At 57.3% G+C, this 17,795-nt stretch overlaps 1 protein-coding gene across 1 annotated transcript in view; it reads left to right on the forward strand.

Annotated features, from left to right (window-relative positions):
* Positions 1-10,767: 10,767 nt before the first annotated feature.
* Positions 10,768-17,795, forward strand: part of LMF1 (lipase maturation factor 1) — a 91,420-nt gene continuing 84,392 nt past the window's right edge. Inside the window, exon 1 of the mRNA XM_073899754.1 lies at positions 10,768-10,977. The gene's annotated coding sequence lies outside the window, so the exon portion shown is untranslated. The remainder of the gene's footprint in view (positions 10,978-17,795) is intronic.

The following is a 17,795-nucleotide window of genomic DNA, read 5'->3' on the forward strand; positions in this document are numbered from 1 at the left end:
CCCGCTCCGCTGCCGCCGCCGAAGCTCCCTCCCGGCGGAGAACCCGCAACAAGTTTCTTTAAGCTGCAGCCTCTAGGCCCCGCCCCCTGCCCGGCTCCCCATTGGCCTGCGCGCGCCCCGCTGCTCCCGGGGGCGGAGCTTGGCCGCCCGCCCCTCCCCCACCCGAAGAAAGTGCAGCGGTTCTCTCTGCGCCCCCGCGCGCCCCGCCCGGCGCCGTATCGCGCCGGGGGCCGCTTTTCCAGTCGGGGCGGGGAGGGAAGGGGGTCGGGGACTCGGGACGGCGGGGCGCTCCGGGGTGTCTCTGCGGGGTGCGTCGCGGCTCCTGTGGGTCCCGCCTTTGGCCCGGTCGCCCAGCCCAGGGAAGCCCGCTCCGCGTGGAGACGGGTCCTCCAGAGCCTCCCCCCACAGCGGGTCCTGAGCCCCGACGTCTCGCCCGCAACCCAGAGGCGCCGGGGTCAACTGCTGTCAGCTTGCAGCCCAGGGGAGGGTTGGCTCGGCCGTGTAGCCTCATAACCCGGGCTCCCCGCCCGCAGGGCCAGCGCGCCGGGCAAGACCCTCCAGCGCACCCTGAGTTTGCGCGCCGAGCACGTCCAGGTAAAGCGCGCCCAAGGGCCGCCGCTCGGAGCTGGGCTATCCCAGGTCCCCCGCCCAGTCCGGGTATGAGCTGGGAGAGCGCAGGCGGGGGAGCGGCCCCAGGAGCCGGGCAACCGAGGGAGGCGGGAGCGCCGGGCAGGGACTGGGCTGACCCTAGTTGCGGAGTCTCTAGGGCCGCCCGGCGGATGGCGTGGCCGGACGCGGGGGCCTAGGGCCTTCCGGGCCTGACCTGGGGGGAGGGGTTAGGAGCGCTGAGACCGTCCGGCTGGGCAGCCCTGGGTGGTCCGGCGAAGGTGATGGCCGCCCCGGGCGCTCTCAGTGGAGGAGGTGGGCGCGCCAGCCTGGAGGGAAGGGGGCGGGCTGTGCCGCCCGGCTTGGGGCGGCGGGGTCGGAGAGGGGACATTTCTCCGGAGGCTAGGGCCGAACCGCGGCTCCGAGTCCCCGCCCAAGGACGCCCCCGCGAGTTGGCCTTGGGCCTAGCAGTCCCCGAGGGCGGCTCAGATTCTTTGCCAAACCCGCCGGGAGGCGACGAACCGGCCGCCCAGAGCTTCGCCACAGGCCCTCGGGTGGCCGAGTGGGAGCTGTGGCCCGCGCGCCCTGGGTGACCCTAGGCAAGGGCGCCCAATTCCCCAGCCGCGCGCCCTCCTCAGAGTCATGGACACCTGGGCCAGTGGCCGCCACAGCGAAGGAGCGGTGCCGCAGAAGGAGCTGGTCTGTTACCAGAAAACTCCAAAATCGGTGGGTCCGGCCGAAGCGTGTCCCGGGTGCTCATATACCAACCCCGGATCCACCACCGTGCCCCTCGCTGCCCAGGACAGGCCTCCTGGCTCCACCCCGGCCCGCCCCCGCGCTGGGGTTGCGGATTCTTTAGTTCGCACTTGGGCCTTGGAGCCCTGTCCATCCCGGCTGCCCATGTAGGGATGAAGCCTTCACCTCAGCGGCTCTGGGGGCTGACCAGGGATCCTGCAGCCTTGCATCCGAAACATGGCGGCCCCTCTGTGGGGACACCTCGGGGCCTAAGAGGGAGGAGCCCAGATTTCCTGTCACCTGCAGGGGACCCCAAGGCACAAGAGGGGCTCTGCTGCTTGCCCCACATCAGGGAACCTGATATTCTGCCTTATGGGAAAGTCCCCAGGGGGAGCGGGGAGGTGTTGCTGTCTAAGGTGAACAGCCCTGGGGGGGGGGGGCACAGGGTGGCAGAGGTGTAGCCTCTGGGAGTGGCCTGTGCTCGTCTCCTGTCCTATGGCTGGTCTCCCTTGGTTCTGTCACCTGCCAGGGAATGTCCTTACCTGCTGGTCTGTGGCACCTTCCACTTGGGGTCCCCACTAGGCAGTTGGAGGACTCAGGGAGGGCCCAAGCGGGGGTTTCCTGAGGGCACCCATCGATTTTACTGGTCCCTGAGGACCCATGCAAGTGCAAGCAGGAGGAGGGTTGAGGTTGGCAGACCCGGACCCACCCAGAAAACAGGCCCCACCCCTCCCTGCACCCAGTGTACCATTGGGCACCAGGTCTGGCTTTGCATGAAGGACTCTGCTGTGCCAGGAACATGAAGTACAGACTGCATGGGGGGCATCAGGTAAGGCAGCCTCTCCCTGCTCCCCCCTGGCCCATGGTGGGTCATGGGCAGGTGACTGCCAGGCTGGGGGTGTCCCGTGCCAAACCCAGGTCACACAGTGGTGTGGCATGTGTGGTCCTAGGCCCCACCCTCAGCTCCACAGGGCTGCAGTGAGCGCCCTGGGGATCAGGAGGGGTGCTGGTGGGCCGTGCCTGTCATTTGCAGCCCATAACTCCTACGGGATGGGTAGGAAGGGGCAAATCCTGCCAGGCCTGGACTCAGGCTGGCTGAGAGCATGTGTGTGCATTTCCCCACAAGGCAGCATCCAGGTGCAAGCTCATTGGCCCAGGGCAGGCTGTGGACACATGGGTGGCACCCAGAAGTGATCCACAGCCTCCTGGCCTTCTGGAAGGCCTGTATACTTGCCAGCATGCCGTCCAGCCTCCTCCTCCCTTAGTGCTGACCTTGGTCCAGACACTCACTGCGGCAGAGGGTGTGTGTGTGTGTGTGTGTGTGTGTGTGTGTGTGTGTCTGTCTGTCTGGATGTCTGGGAAGGGGTGTTTTGAGGAGGTGAAATTAAGCTGAGACCTGAAGCTTCCAACTGCTTGAAGAAAGAGGAAAGACCGGGTGCCTGGGTGGCTCAGTTGGTTAAGCGACTGCCTTCGGCTCAGGTCATGATCCTGGAGTCCCGGGATCGAGTCCCGCATCGGGGGTCCCTGCTCAGCGGGGAGTCTGCTTCTCCCTCTGACCCTCTCCCCTCTCATGCTCTCTCTCTATCTCATTCTCTCTCTCAAATAAATAAATAAAATCTTAAAAAGAAAAAGAAAGAGGAAAGATCATTCCCTCAATGGTTGAGGGTGTTGGGGGGCAACATGTGCAAAGGCCCTGAGGCAGCAGAGAGCACAGGTATCTAAGAGTGAAGCTACAGTGATTTAAAACTTGAGGGACAGCTCTTTGAACCTCCTCTCAGTCCACCTCGTGGCTTCCCCTGCTTAGCTCTTCCTTCCCACCCCCACCCACCCCAATCCACATGACCTTACCTTCACCTAGTGGCCCTTGCAGTCTCAGGGAGGTGATCCAATGGGCCAAGTGTGGACCATATCCCTGCCCCCGGGGAGTCAGAAAGCCGAAGGAAATGAGGATTCTAGACCTATGCCCCTGGCAGAGGCTCCAAGGGCACCTATGAAGAAGGAAGTATAGGCTGGCAAGCACCCCATGTGCCTTCGAGTCCTGGCTGGTCCAGGCCCGGAGGGTTCCCAGGAAACCTTTTCTAGGCAGAAGAGCTGCAACCCTCCCACCCCTTGGCTCCTAGGGAAGCTCAGGAAGCCCGTGTCTGCGTGTGTGCGCATCCATGTGTATGCATGTATGTGTGCATGTGCACACGTGTGTGGTGAGCGCTGGAGAGGCTGAGTTGGGAGGAAGGGCTGCTGAGGGCTGCAAGCCGCCTTGGAGGAGGGCATCGTGCTCTCACTCCCTGCACTGCCCTGCCAGTCTCTCTGCCCGCCCCCTGCCTGGCCCTCATTTGGACAGCAAGGGAGGCCATGTCCGCAGTTTGTATGGTCTTTCAGAGAAAGGCACTGGGGGCGGGCCCCATGGGCCCTTGAGCCCCAGGGACAGCATGTCCCCTGTGTGTCTGCAGCCGTGACCTGGGCCTCTCCGTGAGCCAGCCCGAGGCAGTTGGCATCACATCCTGGGAACCCCGGCTCAGTCTCAGAGATTAATTGGTGCTTTTAATTACTGGCTGGCCCGCAGAAACCGAAAGTCCGAGACAAAGATGAGCAATCAGCTCTGAGTAGTGGCTCCGTAAAGACAGCCTCGTCCTGCCCCGCTGGGTCTCCAGAGAGAGAGGCGAGGGGGCTTACGGGACGCCAGGAGTCCAGTGTCCCTCAGTAACAGACTATCAGGGCTCCGGGCCAAGCTTTCTGTTGAAACACCCCTCCCCGACTTAGTTTGCCAGCTGGCGTGGAGGTTCTGGTTTGGGTCAAAGCCCTCCCCTTGCTTGGGCTGATGTCCACTTGGGAGCTGGCTCTGTCTGTTCCTCGGCCTTCTATGCTATGCGTGCGGAGGACACTGGCAGGAAGATCACGCCCAGATTCCTCCCCCTCTGCCAGCAGGACCGGGGTGTCATGGGCCAGCCCGCGGAAGGTGCTGGTCCTGAGTGGCTTGCTCCAGAGAGGGGAAAGCTGCTCCAAGCTAGTGCATCTTCAGGACGCTGCCCAGCCTCCAGGTATGTGCTCCAGGCTACATCTCTGCACCTTCTTGGGAGCTCTGAAGCCTCCTGAGAAGTAAACCCACACTGCCCGGAGGATGACTGCTGACAGCCCAGTGGGACCCCCGGCTGTGGCCGTTCCTTGAAAAAGTCTGGGGAGAGGGCAATGCTTAACCCAGAGGGCTGAGCCCCAGTGAACACGGTCTGTCCAGTGACATGTGCTACGCAGATGTGTGGAGAACAGCTGTGGTGTCTGCTCTGGCCTCCGCTCACCCCCTGCTGGTCGTGATCCCCCGGCCTCCGGCTGTGCCTATCCATCTCTCCTCTCCCCGGCCTGGGCCTGGGGGCCTGACTCCACCAGCGACATTCAGGCCTTGGTGTGTATGTTTGACAGCAGGCAGAGGCTGCTTCTGTAGCCAGAAACTGTCCTCAGGCAGGGTCCCTGGGGTCTCCAAATACAGTCTTCCTTGGGTAGAGGTGAGCACCAGGCATCCAGGCCAGGCGCCAGCAATATCATCTATGGGGGAAACCGAGTCCGCTGAGGTGTTAGAGACTTGGGATCTGCCCCTGCCTTCCTCTGGACACTTCCATCCCGTAAGCCAATTCGTTCCCTTCCTTGTCTGTGCAGATGGGCGTTGTGTAATACCAGGCTTCTAGATCCCTGGGACCCAGACCCCATCCTCATTCTGGACTTTCTGGCTACTCTGGGCTCTTGCTCCCTGTACCCCAGTCCCCGGGACTCCTGCCCTTCACCATCACCTGGGGCCCCATCCCCGTGCACCAAGCTCCCCTGTGTTCTGTTCACTGGGCTCCTCTGAGAGGCAACAGGACCAGGGGAGGCTTTCTCAACCCCCTTGCAGGAGGGGAGCCAGGATGTTGAATGATGACTCTCCAGCAAACCAGCTTTCAGGCCCAAATAGGGTGCATGAGCTGCGCTTAACTTAACTTTCAGATTTAATGAGGCTTCTTGTTCAAGAGATCCAAGTGGGAACCCCTCGGAAGTGGAGCCCCGCAACAGTTATGACGGAGAAAGGCAAATGCTAGCTTGAAATAAAAACATCAGAGAGAAAAATCCTCTTTCAGAGTGAGGGGCCCTGGCTGGCTCTGCCACCATGGAAGGTTCCAGAGACACGGCAGTGCGAAAGGCAAATTAAAATATACCCCGTCAAAAGATTTCCGCTGTCTCCCAAGTATTTATTTTTTGGAACTTGGCGAAGGAGGGTTTAATTAAGACACCCTCAGGCGGGAGCCTTGTACAAAGTGGAAGAAATCTGATGGTTCTTGGGAGTCCGTCAGGAAGGCTCAGAGCAAGAGTGGCAGAGATTTGACCCCCCACCCCCCCCAACCCCCACCAGAGGCTCAGGTCAGGGGCCGAAGGTGCAGGCAGCTCCTGGGGCTTCACATCCAGCTTCCTTGGCTGCAAGCTCTCAAGGAGCTTCAGCGGCTAATCATTCTAATAAAGCGTGAGAAGAGGTGCCTCGGAGTGGTTTGTGGGTTGGGCTGCGTGCATGCTGGCCGCCGGCCCCTGACTGCCACCCTCAGGGTGTGGAAAGGGGTTGGAGGGAGTTGTAGGGATCCCCCAAGAAGGTGCCGAAGTTCTGAAGAGGAGGGCGTTGAGGTCATGGGACCTGATGCCATCTGTCCCCTGCGGCCCCTTGACTTTGGGTGAGTTATGGGGTTCCTCTGGGCAGTCGAGGGGTCTGGAATGCCTCTCTGTTCTGTGGGCTCACGGTGGGGCTTGTGTGAGCCGATGTATGCAGGGTGCTGGGTGTGCAGTAGCCCAGACCTGATGTTTATTGCTTCTCTGCGACTCCTTGTCAGTCCAAGCTAGCAACTTCCGGGGCCCATCTGCACTGCTGGGGTCCATCTCCATCTTCAGGGAGAGCATCAGGAATGCTACCTGTTCTTTTCAGAAATGAGATGTCTGCTTGGATCACTGGACAGGAGTCTTAGGAAGGTAAGACACAATGCTGGATGGTGGTGGGCACGAGCTCCCCCAGCCTATGAAATAAGCAGTTTGGGTGAAATCAGGGGTCTTGCATGCTGGTGCCTTCTGGAGCCCGGTTGGGAGGGGAGCGTGGAACTACTGTGGGAGAGGCTGTAAGGAGGGCTGGGGCCTCCGGGCCGCTGGAGAGAGGCCCCATCATCCTGACGGCCAGCCTACGTCCTGCTGCCCCCAGACCTCAGGTGACTGCAGATGCATGCCTGAGCCCAGCTCCGGGGGTAGCAGTGTGGCCAACACCATGGTTTTTGGTTTTAAGGCTGTTTGTTACGCAGCATTATTGTGGTGACTGGTCACTGACGCAGCTCTGTGAGCAGAATTCAGCCTGCAAGCCTCCTGTTTGTGACCCCTGGCCTGGGCGCTTCCAAAACTTCTTCCAGGACAGAATCTGACTCTAGGAGAAAAAACTTCACTGCCCATTCTCTTCCCCCATCAGGCTCTACAGCCATGAAATGTAACAGCAATGTGATTTTTTGCTTTCCTCTCTGCCTTGCAATCGTGGCTCACTGGCTTGCCGGGCCACACAGAGCCACATCTCCCTCTGGGGTGCAGGCATGGGAGGCGAGGGTGCCAGGAGAGGAGACGGGTGAGCCAAGCAGAACAGCCGTCCGTGAGTCACAGTTCCCGAAAACCAGCAAATGGCCCAGCACCTGCTCACCCACCCCCACCTGCACCTGCCAGCCTTACCCGGGGTCTTGGCCACTGGACAGTCAGGGTGGGACCAGCCCAAACTGACCACCCCCCCCAGAAGAAAGCGACAGATGTTAGTGCCCCTGGGTTCTGTCCCCCCATCAACAGATGTCAAGACATGAAAAATTGGGGTAAATGAAGGGTGGGCGATTAGGTCGGGCCCAAGCTGGGTTCTTGTGGGTGCCAGAGACAGCTGCAAATGCACGTCAGGGACAATTGCCCTGAGGCAGTGGGGGCTGCCAAGCCAGGGTGCCTGGGGACAGCTGGACGAGGTGCCGACATGGGGCTCATTCCTCCGTGAAGCCGTACCGCAGCTGCTGGGAGTACCGCCAGCCTGTAGGCCTGTGTGTGCCTCTGCTCTGGGAAGGCACCGGGGGAGCTGTGGATGGGCGCCGCAGGACGGGCCCAGGGGTTCTGGCTTGTCTGTGGGTCCGTGTGAGACACCAGCCCCAAGCTTGAGCTGACCGATCGTCCCTGGGAAGCCTCCCTTTCTCCCTTCTTGTCCTTTCCTGGGCTCTTTCTCTCTCACTCTGTCTGGGCGGGGCTCGGCACCAGTCCCTCTGTAACCAGCCTGACTTTTTCTCCAACAGTTTTTGGCTTGAAAATGTAGGTTTAGGAGTCCTGCCGCCCAGGCTCCTGGGGTGGGGGAAAGGCCTCTCCAGGGAGAGACCCCCATGTACCTGGGGCTTGCAGGCACTGAGCCCACAGGGTGAGGAAGCCAGCTTGGTGCCGCCTCCCAAGCACCAGCCTCCCGGCCCTGCAGCTGCTCAGGGTTTACAAAAAAGGTTTTGTTTTTAAGTGGAGTGACTTCTTGGAGCATAGGATGTACCCATATCTAAATATTATTCACAAGCTGTGAGATGCTCCCTAATCTAGATGAAGAGGTAAGTTTGGTATAAAGTAATCTATTCCAACAGGTAAAAATGGTGCCTTCTAGGACATTCTGGAACAACATAGGGTATTTTTAAGGTTGGGGGGGTTAGGTGAAATTCACATGGCATAACATTTAAGCATTTCAAAGTGTACATCTGGGTGCCGTTTAGTGCATCCCGACTTTGTGCAGCCATCACCTCTATGTGGCTCCAGAATACTTTCGTTCCTCCCTGCCCCCAGCCCTAGATAACCACCAATCTGCTTTTGGTGTCTGTGGATTTGCTTATCCTGGACATGTCATATACATGGAATCAGACAACATGTGGCCTGTGTGTCTGGTTCTCCCACTCAGCATGATGTGTTTGAGGTTCATCTATATTGTAGCAGGTGTCAACATTTCACTCCTTTTTATGGCCAAGTAATAGACCAGCGCACTTTTGATTAAATTCAGGTGGAAACAGACAGGCACCGAGCCACTGGCCAGCCTTTCTTCGGCCCAAGGCCTGCTCTGTGAGGTCCACTCTCGTGTGGGTTCTAGACCCTCAGACTCACTGGTCCTCTGCAGTCAGCTCCCAGGAAGGCAGGGCCTGGAGGAAATAGAAGAACATGAGCTCCCAGCAGACCTCTCTGATGGCCTCGCCCACCCTGGGTAAACCCGGAGAGGGAGCCTGGAGTCCAGCGAGCTGGATGCTGGACAAGGGCCCTTTTCTACTCTACACAATGCCCCATTGTGCCCTTCTCTAGGGAGAACAATACAACTCGGGCCAGGGGAAGCCGAGGACAAAGGGCCCTTTGTGAGGACTGTCCCCACCTGAAAAGCAGCACCCTGGGTCACACCTGATGGCAGAGCTGTCCTTCCTTGCCTTCTGTCCCCTGAGCAACTCCTACATCCGGGGGATGTATGGAAGCTCGAGTGGGCTTGGGCTGAGGGGCGCCGGATTCTCCCTGCTCTCCCCAGACAGCTGTGCTAGCCCATCCCAAATGCGGCACTTGGATCCTGGAGAGGAGGTACAGATTGTAGCTTTGCTGGAAGGACCTGGAAGCATGGAACAGGGTAACTGTCCCGCTGGTCCCCAAGGCTGGGAGCCTCGGGCACATGCTTTCCTGCTGGGGGCTTACCAGGATGCAGAAGATGTTTGTGCCACCACCCCCCCCAGCCAATCTTTTACATGTCCCACTTTACAGTTGGGCTCTGAAAGGAGAGATTTTCACCACAAAAAAATGGGGGGGCACTTTTTAAAAACTCACACTATAAGATGCATGTGTGCTATTACCCCAACAATGCAGGTGGGGGACAGCTGGAGGCTGAAGAAGGGTTCCAGAAGTTGCTGGTCTGGCCTAGATTTGGGGGAGCCTATGTCCAGAGCCACTCCCTACCCTCACAGAGCTCACATTGCAGGTGGTAAAGATATAATTAAACAAGAATGATCATTTGGCCACACAAGTATCAATAATTTATACGTCAAAACACTCAGGGGGCGCCTGGGTGGCTCAGTCATTAAGCGTCTGCCTTCGGCTCAGGCCCTTATCAGGCTCCCTGCTCAGCGGGAAGCCTGCTTCTCCCTCGCCCATTCCCCCTGCTTGTGTTCTCTCTCTTGCTGTGTCTCTCTCTGTCAAATAAATAAATAAAATCTTAAAAGAACAACACTCAGAACAAGATGTCAAAAGAAAACACCCAGGACAAACATTTGCAATATACACACGAGAAGAGGATCTTTAATATGTAAAGAGCTGTGAAGAATAAGAAAAACCCATGCCTACCTCAGTGATGTGCTTCCAGGTACCTCACGGTTTGCCCACTAACCACTAAGGGTCCGAAGCCTACTCTGTCCTGCACACCCTGCGCTCTTCTAATAAGTGCCTATGAGCCCACCCACTCAGCACCACCTGTCCTGAGCTGTGCCTGGGCTGCTCTATCCTCATAATGTAGAGTTGCTGGTGTTCTCACCAGGGTTCTTCTTTGCTCTGAATCCTCAGCACCTCACTTTCCCCAGGCAGGGGGCTGGGGTGCAGTCTTGAGAGCCGGTAGGAGTGCAGCCTAAGGGGGCTTTGCTGACCCAAGCTGAAGGATCTGGCTGAATTTCAAGACCCGGCCGCTGACTGTGCTTTCCCTCGCCAGCTGTGTAATTGTCACCCCAACATCCTCCCGGGACAGCAGAGATGAGGGCATGGGAGGGGACACCCGTAGACACGTGGTCACACGCTCAGAGCAGGTAGTGGCCGCCTGGAGCCCTGGGGCGAAGCCTCCGCTCCAACCTTTTCTCTGCTGCAGGGCAACTCCATATACCTTAGGGGCACACGGAGGGTTCCTTTGCTGCCCACACGGACATTGACCGGGCAGGCCCACCCCGTTCTGGCCAGACACGAGCTTTCCAACAGCCCTAGAGAGGCCAGGAGGGCAGCTTCCCAGGTGGGCAAGTGCACCAGGAGCTTCTGCAACATTGGCTGATGAAAGAGCGAATGAGGGACAGCTGGGTGGCTCAGTCAGTTGGGCGGCTGCCTTTGGCTGGCGTCATGATCCCAGGGACCCAGATCGAGTCCCGCATCGGGCTCCCTGCTCAGTGGAGTCGGCTTCTCCCTCTCCCACTCCCCCTGCCTGTGCTGTCAAATAAATAAAATATAAAAAAAAAAAAAAAGAAAGAACGAGCGAATGACCGCATGGGTCAGCCCCTTTCCAGGTGGAGTACACGCGGGTCCTTCCTTCCAGGTACCCACCCCTTCCCTCACTGCTGCAGCACGCCCCGCGGCCTGCGGAGGGCGCGCGCGCGCGCTCCCCGCCCATGGGCGTGGCCAGCCCGGGCGGGAGAGGCCTCTTGTTCTGGGCGGGGCGCCCGAGCGCGTGGCGCTCCATGCGCATGCGCACTGGTGGCCCCGCGATGGCGGCGCCCGAGGAGTCACTGAGGAGGCGGAAGGTCGGGAATGCGGGCGCCGAACCTGGGTCTCCGCCGGGCCCTGGGCCGGGGTGCGACCCCACGGGCTGTTCGGCCCGTCTCCGAGCGGGCACTTTCTGGCTGACCAGGATCGTGCTCCTGAGGGCCCTCGCTTTCATTTACTGTGAGTCCGCGGGGCCGGGGCTCCCGTCACTGTTGCCCCTTCGCACGCGCCCTCGTCCCTCAGACCGTTCCCCACCCCGGGACAGCCCCCCCCCCCCCCCCCCCCGACCCCCTGCCCCCCCCCCCCCCCCCCCCTCTCCTCTTCCCCCGGGACGCTCCCCAACCCCCCCCGGACGTCCCTCCCCTCAGGGCGCACCTCCCCGTGGGGCGTCCCTTCCCTCCAGGGCCCTCCCCTTCGACGCCCCTCCCACCCGGGACGTGCCTCTCCCCTCCAGGGCGCCCCTCACCCCGGGACCCGCCTCTCCGTGGGGCGTCCCGCTCCCCGACCCCGCGATGCTCTCCCAAGGACGTCCCGTCCCACAGGACGCTTCTCACCCCCCCCCGCCCGCCCCTCTCCCCGGGACGTGCCCCTCCCTCCCCTCCAGGACACCCCTCCCCCCGGCACACACCCCCACGCTCCACCGGAGGTCCCTCCGTCTGGGACACTTCCCACCCCCTACGCTCCCTTGCCCCTGGGCGCCCCCCCCAACGCTTCCCCCCTCCTCACAGTTGCTAGATGCCCCTTCCCCCGGGATGTTTTTCCCCCAATACCCCTCCCACAGGCCCCCCCCCCTCAGAGGGATGTACAATAGAGCCCCCTTCCCTGCCCCTCCTCCCCCTGGGTGGGGTGGGGTCTGGACCGGTGGGGTTGGGGGGGCTGAAGGTGCTCGAAGGTGACTTCACCTGCCCCCTACCCTGACTTCTGTACTTTCCAGAGCCAGGTTCCCCAGTTGGCCAGGGCTGGGAAACTGGGAGGGGGTGGCGGGGGGCTCATCTCCCAGGAGATCGACCGACCAGGGGACGCCGCTGCAGAGTCCCTGTCCACAGAGCCCTGTCCGTTAGCCACCTGCGCCCCCCACTCACATGCTGCACCTAGGCCACGGGCAGCCCCTTGCGCAGCCAGGGAGCCTGTGAGTAGAGGCGGAGCTGAGCCCCAGGCCTCACTTTTGCTCCGGAGGCTTCAGAGCAGCCTTCTTGGCACCGTGGAGACTTCAGGAGCAGGTGAAGCTTGAACCTCAGCCTTCACCTGACCAGGCCGGGAGCCACTAGGCCCTCAGCCGTGCAGAGCCCGCAGCAGCCCTGGGCCACAGAGGTTAAGGCCTGCAGGCCCCGAACCCACCTCCCCGCCCCAGCCCCTGCACCCACAAGGGTGCAAGAGCCAGTGGGGGAAGTCTGCGGCAGTGGAGCACAAACTCAGATTCTCAAACCAACCTGGGGACCAGGCTGAGACAAGCCTGTGGTCTCTGCTAGAGGGATCCAGAGGGTGCTGGTCCCTGGCGTTGCCGGTCTCGACTGTGCCGGGGTCACTGAACATCTCAGCTTCCGTTCTACAGCTCTTCCTCCCACGAGGAAGCAGCAGTGTCCTTCCAGAAACCCTGAACAGTGGGGTGCACCCTAGGAGGGCGAGGCTGGCTTGGGCGTCTTCTGGCGCACAGTGGAGACCAGGCTTTCTGGAGCGATTCGGTGGACCGTGGGGTCCCCAGCGTGGGCTTTCCGCAATGCTGCCCTCTCTTTTGTTACGGTAATTCTTGCCAGCGCTGCTCTATCCTCCACAGTTTTAAATAGTCATTCTGAATGTTTGAGCTGTCACTTAGCAAAAGATGGAGCGCAGACAGGGTTCCCCAAGGAGGGGGCTTTGGTAGACTGCTACCAGGAGAACCTGTAGCGCTGTCAGCTCGCTAACACCCGCCCCAGGCTTTCTGGTGATCCCGCATGCCCCTGATCTCCCTCCGCGGGGATTCCCTGTTCCAGTCCCAAGGAGACAGTTCTGAGCTGCTGGGTCAAGCGGACATTTTGAGCCCTGTGTTGAGTACGGAACCAGTTGCTTTGAGACATTTTTTTCCTATCTTTATATTTGGGGTAGAATCAGTGTTTTTCAGCTTATGAGGGAACTGGTTTCCCATCTTCCAGGGACAAGGTTCTCTGACAGCTGGCCCCGGGCAAGTGGGCGCCTATTTTGCATTGGTCTCTTTCTAGAAGGTTCTGGAGCTTTCTGGTAGCATGAGCTACCTCAGAGTTTCTTTCTGAAGTCCCAGGGTTTTTCAGGATGCCATAGGGGCTGTACACACGTTTCACTTGATGTTGAATTTTATAGTTGCCCTTGTGGACTCCTGACCCCACCACAAGGCTGAATAAGGAACCCCTGCCCTGTGCTTCATTCTCTGCACATTTAAGAGAGTTCTTACAACACTGTCTTTAGTGTGCCTGTTCATCCACCTATGAGCTTGCAGCCTGACAGTGTTCTATTTATACTTCTATTCTCCATCTTCTAGGGGCATCGCCTGCTTCATAAAATTTCCTTGACTTGTTGCAGTCTTTATCATTACTCTTTGTCCCCATGGGATACTTTTCCACCTGTGTCCCCCTTCCCTCCTCACTCCCCACTCCCAGCTTCTTGGTGTGGACACTCAGGATACAGACGGCCCACCTGAGAGGCCCCCTGACTCTCTCTGGGTTGTATTCACAGTTCTTCAGATCTCACATTGCTGTCCTTTTTTCTTTTATTTTTTTATTCTCTCTTTTTGCTGGGGTTAATCCCCAAACAACTTTTCAAGAAAGAATTTGGAGGTGAACTTTCTGTGTTTTTCTTGCCCTCATGGGAATTATTGAATTGCCTGGGTCTTCCATTCTCATTCAAAGCAGGTTTTTTTTTTTGTTTTTTTTTTTTCAAAGCAGGTTTTCTCAGAACTTTTTGGGTTGATGATGAGAAGTCTTCACACAGCCTGATCCCTGCTCTTCCCCAGATGCCTAAACAGAAACACTTTCATTTTTTTTCCTTTTTCTTTTTTTAAGATTTCATTTATTTATTTGAGAGTGAAAGCACGAGTGGGGTGAGGGGCAGAGGGAGAAGCACACTCCCCGCTGAGCAGGGAGCCCGATGAGGGGCTCATCCCAGAATCATGATGTGAACCAAAGGCAGACGCTTAGCCGACTGAGCCACCCAGGTGCCCCAACGCTTTCGTTTTTCTACTGACACACTCTGACACCACATGTGGGGGGGTTTTCCTCACAAGCAGTTCTGACAGTATCTGCCTGGCATGAGTGCAGACCACGCCCCACCAGGCTGAGGGCCCCGTCCCACAAGACCGCCTCCTCTTCAGATGCCACTCACATATCCAGGCTGTCACCAGCTGTAAGTCAGGGTTCTCACGACCCCCTTCTCAAGCGCCATAATTTGTTAGAACGGCTCACAGAACTCAGGGAAACACCTTACTTCAGTTACTGGTTCATCATCAAGGGTATAACTCAGGAACAGCAGATGGAAGTCACCCACAGGGCGGGTGGGGGGGTGTGAGGGTGGGGAAGGAGCATGGAGCTTCCAGGCCCTGCCTCCTGCCCGGGAGCGCCACCCTCCCCCTCCTGGCACCTCCATGTGCCCACAGGCTCCAGAACCCCTTCATTTGGGGTTTTTAGGGAGGCCCTGTTACACAGGCGTGGTTGATGAGATCATTCATCATTGGTGATGGGCTTGGTCTCCAGCCTTCTAATCACACGTCGGGTCCCCTAATCACACGTCGGGTCCCCTGGCTTCCAACCCCCGAGCTCCAAGAGTCACCTAGTTGGTGTGAACCCAGGTAAGGCTGAAAGGGGCTTGTTATGAACCACAGCAGATGCTCCTCCTCAGCCCCGAAACTCAGGAAATTCCCAGGAGCTGGGACAAGGAGCACATAAATGTTTCTTATGTGGCGGTATCACAGTGACCTGTGTTTTCCTCTGGAAACTTTCGGAATCCTTGCTGCCTTGCCATCTTACTCTGGGTTCTTGTTATTTAATGGCGTGTCTACGTGAGAGGCCCTTCCTCATTCTCGGGGGACTCTGGGCTCATTAATTCTCAGGATTCCTGCCCTAGTTCTGGACAGCTTCTCTGACCCTGCCCAGTCTGCTGCCTCTGGGTTCCTGTGTGTCTGAACACCCCAAGTGGGTCCCAAATGTGCTCCATTCAGGGACGCCTGCCCCATCAAGCCTCCCCAGCTTCGCTGGAGCCTGCCAGAGAAGCCACTTCAAGAAGCTAAACAAGGGTCTGTTAGAGAAGATGGGCCCCTCCCAGGCCCTGTGGACTGTGCTGCTGTGACTGCCCTGGTCCGCTGAGTGTCCACAAGTGGCGATGTAGGGTCTCCAGAGGGGTGCTGAGTACTGTGGGAGCAGAGTGGTGTAGGAAAGACGCTAGGGTTCAAAGCCGACGGCCAGTAAGGAATTCTTGAGATGTCTTTGGTGCAAAAAAGTCGTTTTATTAAAGCTCGGGGACAGGACCCGTGGGCAGAAAGAGCTGCGCTGGGGTCATGAGGAATGGCCCATTATATACTTTAAAGTTGGGAGGGAGTTAGGGACAGTGTAAGTCTCCCAGGAATTTTGGAAACAAGGTTTCTAGGATCATGAGGGCACTAGCTATTACTAGGAAAAGGTCATTTATTACCATTTAGTAAAAACTCAGTCATGAGACCCTTCAGATGTGTATCGGTGGGCCATATGCTTGGGGGATGCTGCCAACATGTATCTTGGGGGGTAGAGATAAAGGAAGTTTCCAAAGGAATTCTTACATGTTAAAGTAGGCTTACAGGGTCCTGGTTGGGGGTGGGGGTGGGATCAGGCTGGGATTGCCTTTTGCCCTTAGCAAAGTGTCAACATCGAGGCAGTTGAGCCCCTAGAGGAATGTCACTCTGCCTGTTTCAAGGTCTTGTCAGTGGGCTGCAGGGAGTAAGGAAATTTAATAATTTCTCTTCTGCCTGTGTTTCCCACATCACAGAGGAAGTTGACACGTAAGCGGATTGCACATCTCAGTTTCCCACTGTTACCGTGGAGTCCTTGGAATAACATTTCTTTGAAAATCCTAGTTCTAAAGGGTCTCAAGGCTAGTTTTGGTCCAACTCTGATTCTTGCTTTTGCTTTACACATGTTTTGTGCAGTTGCTCTGTTGGCTTTCCTTATTTCTGTTATACATGGTAGAGTTTTATTACTTCTCGCCCCCGACCAGCGGTTGCTCTTTGAGGTGAGTCTAAACTGCACTTTCTAGAAGCAGAAGCTTGTTGCCCTCCCTGTCAGGACGCATGACGTCTTCCCCTTCTTGGGCTCTTGGGCTCTTGCAGCTCAGATAGCGCCCAAGTGTGGGCATGGAGTGCGGTGTGGAGGCCGCAGTGCTGCGGGCATCGTACTTGCAGAAATTTTGAGGAAAAAAATGGGACCAAAAAAAATCCTGTTTCATTGTATGTAGTTGTGAGATTTCACTGGTTCTGGGAGTTCATGGAAATTAGCTCTTGTTCTGTGCTCCAGGCCCTTAGATTCTAATGAAATGCTCTGCTTGGTTTTACAAGGTTCTCTGTAAAACGCTTCCAGGTTGTTTAAAAGACAAGTAACACTGCCTACTTGTGAGCTTTCTGCAGCACATGCCTCTGAAGAAATGGCACTGCGCCTTACTGTGCCAAGGCCCAGAGTTTAACCACACTCAATAAAAACCAGCCAGCCGAGAATGGCATTTGGGGATGATTCTGTTTTAATTTTATAGCAATTCATCTGAGTGAGAGAGAAAACTAAATTTTTGTTTTCTAAAGAAAATATTTGCAGACATCCTTGATAATGCATATTTAGGTAATCTCACCTCTCCTAGATCAGTGTCTGGGTTACCCCCACACCCCCACCCCCAGTGAGTGGCTGAGCACCTCCAAGCCTAGGCCCTGTCTCTTGCCTTCCTGGACTGGGAGAGGGGTCTGTCTCCTGCCTCCTTCCTGGGCTGGGGTGGGGTTCTGTCTCTTGTCTTCCTGGGGTGGGGGTCTGTCGCCTGCCTTCCTGGGCTGGGGGTGGGGCTGACTCCGGCCTTCCTATGGTGAGGGTGGGAGGCAGACTCCTGCCTTCCTGGGCTGGGGTGGGGGTGGGGCTGACTTCTGCCTTCCTAGGGTGGGGGGTGGGGGCTGACTAAGGCTTTGTAGGTTCAATTGGTTGGTTTAGCTTTTGAGATGCTGTGATATTTTGACATTTTACTTCTTTCTACTTAGCCATTTCTGTAAGAGGAGTGGAAATTGAAATAGGTTTTCTTTTCTGAAATTTTAATCCCAGCCATGTTCATTGTTTCCTGATAAGATAGAAAGTTTCCTATGCTCTTGCCTTAGAATTGCCTTTTTTTAAAAAAATATTTTATTTATTTATTTGACAGAGACACAGCGAGAGAAGGAACAGGAGCAGGGGAGTGGGAGAGGGAGAAGCAGTCTTCCCACTGAGCAGGGAGCCTGATGCGGGACCTGAGCCGAAGGCAGAGATGCTTAACAACTGAGCTACCCAGGCGCCCCCTTAGAATTGCTTTTTTTTTTCTATTTTTTTTTTAAAGATTTTATTTATTTATTTGAGAGAGAGAGAATGAGAGAGAGCACGAGAGGGAAGAGGGTCAGAGGGAGAAGCAGACTCCCTGCTGAGCAGGGAGCCTGATGCGGGACTTGATCCCAGGACTCCAGGATCATGACCTGAGCCGAAGGCAGTCACTTAACCAACTGAGCCACCCAGGCGCCCTAGAATTGCTTTTTAAAACTAATTGGTGAGGGGCATCTGGGTGGCTCAGTCAGCTGAGTGTCTAGACGTCTTTGGCTCTGGTTGTGATCCCAGGGTCCTGGGATCAAGCCCTATTTGGGGCTCCCTGCTCAGCGGGGAGTCTGCTCCCCCTCTCTCTGCCCCTCCCCACTCGTGTGTGCTCTCTATGCTCTTCCTCTCTCAATTAAATAAAATCTCTTAAAAAGAACTAATTGGTGAGACCAGGGATACCTGGTGGCTCAGTCGGTAGAGCATCCGACTCTTGAT

The sequence above is a fragment of the Callorhinus ursinus genome, unplaced genomic scaffold (assembly GCF_003265705.2).
Source record: "Callorhinus ursinus isolate GAN/ISIS: 27379988/994484 unplaced genomic scaffold, GSC_fseal_2.0 scaffold13, whole genome shotgun sequence".
Taxonomy (NCBI): Eukaryota; Metazoa; Chordata; class Mammalia; order Carnivora; family Otariidae; genus Callorhinus; species Callorhinus ursinus.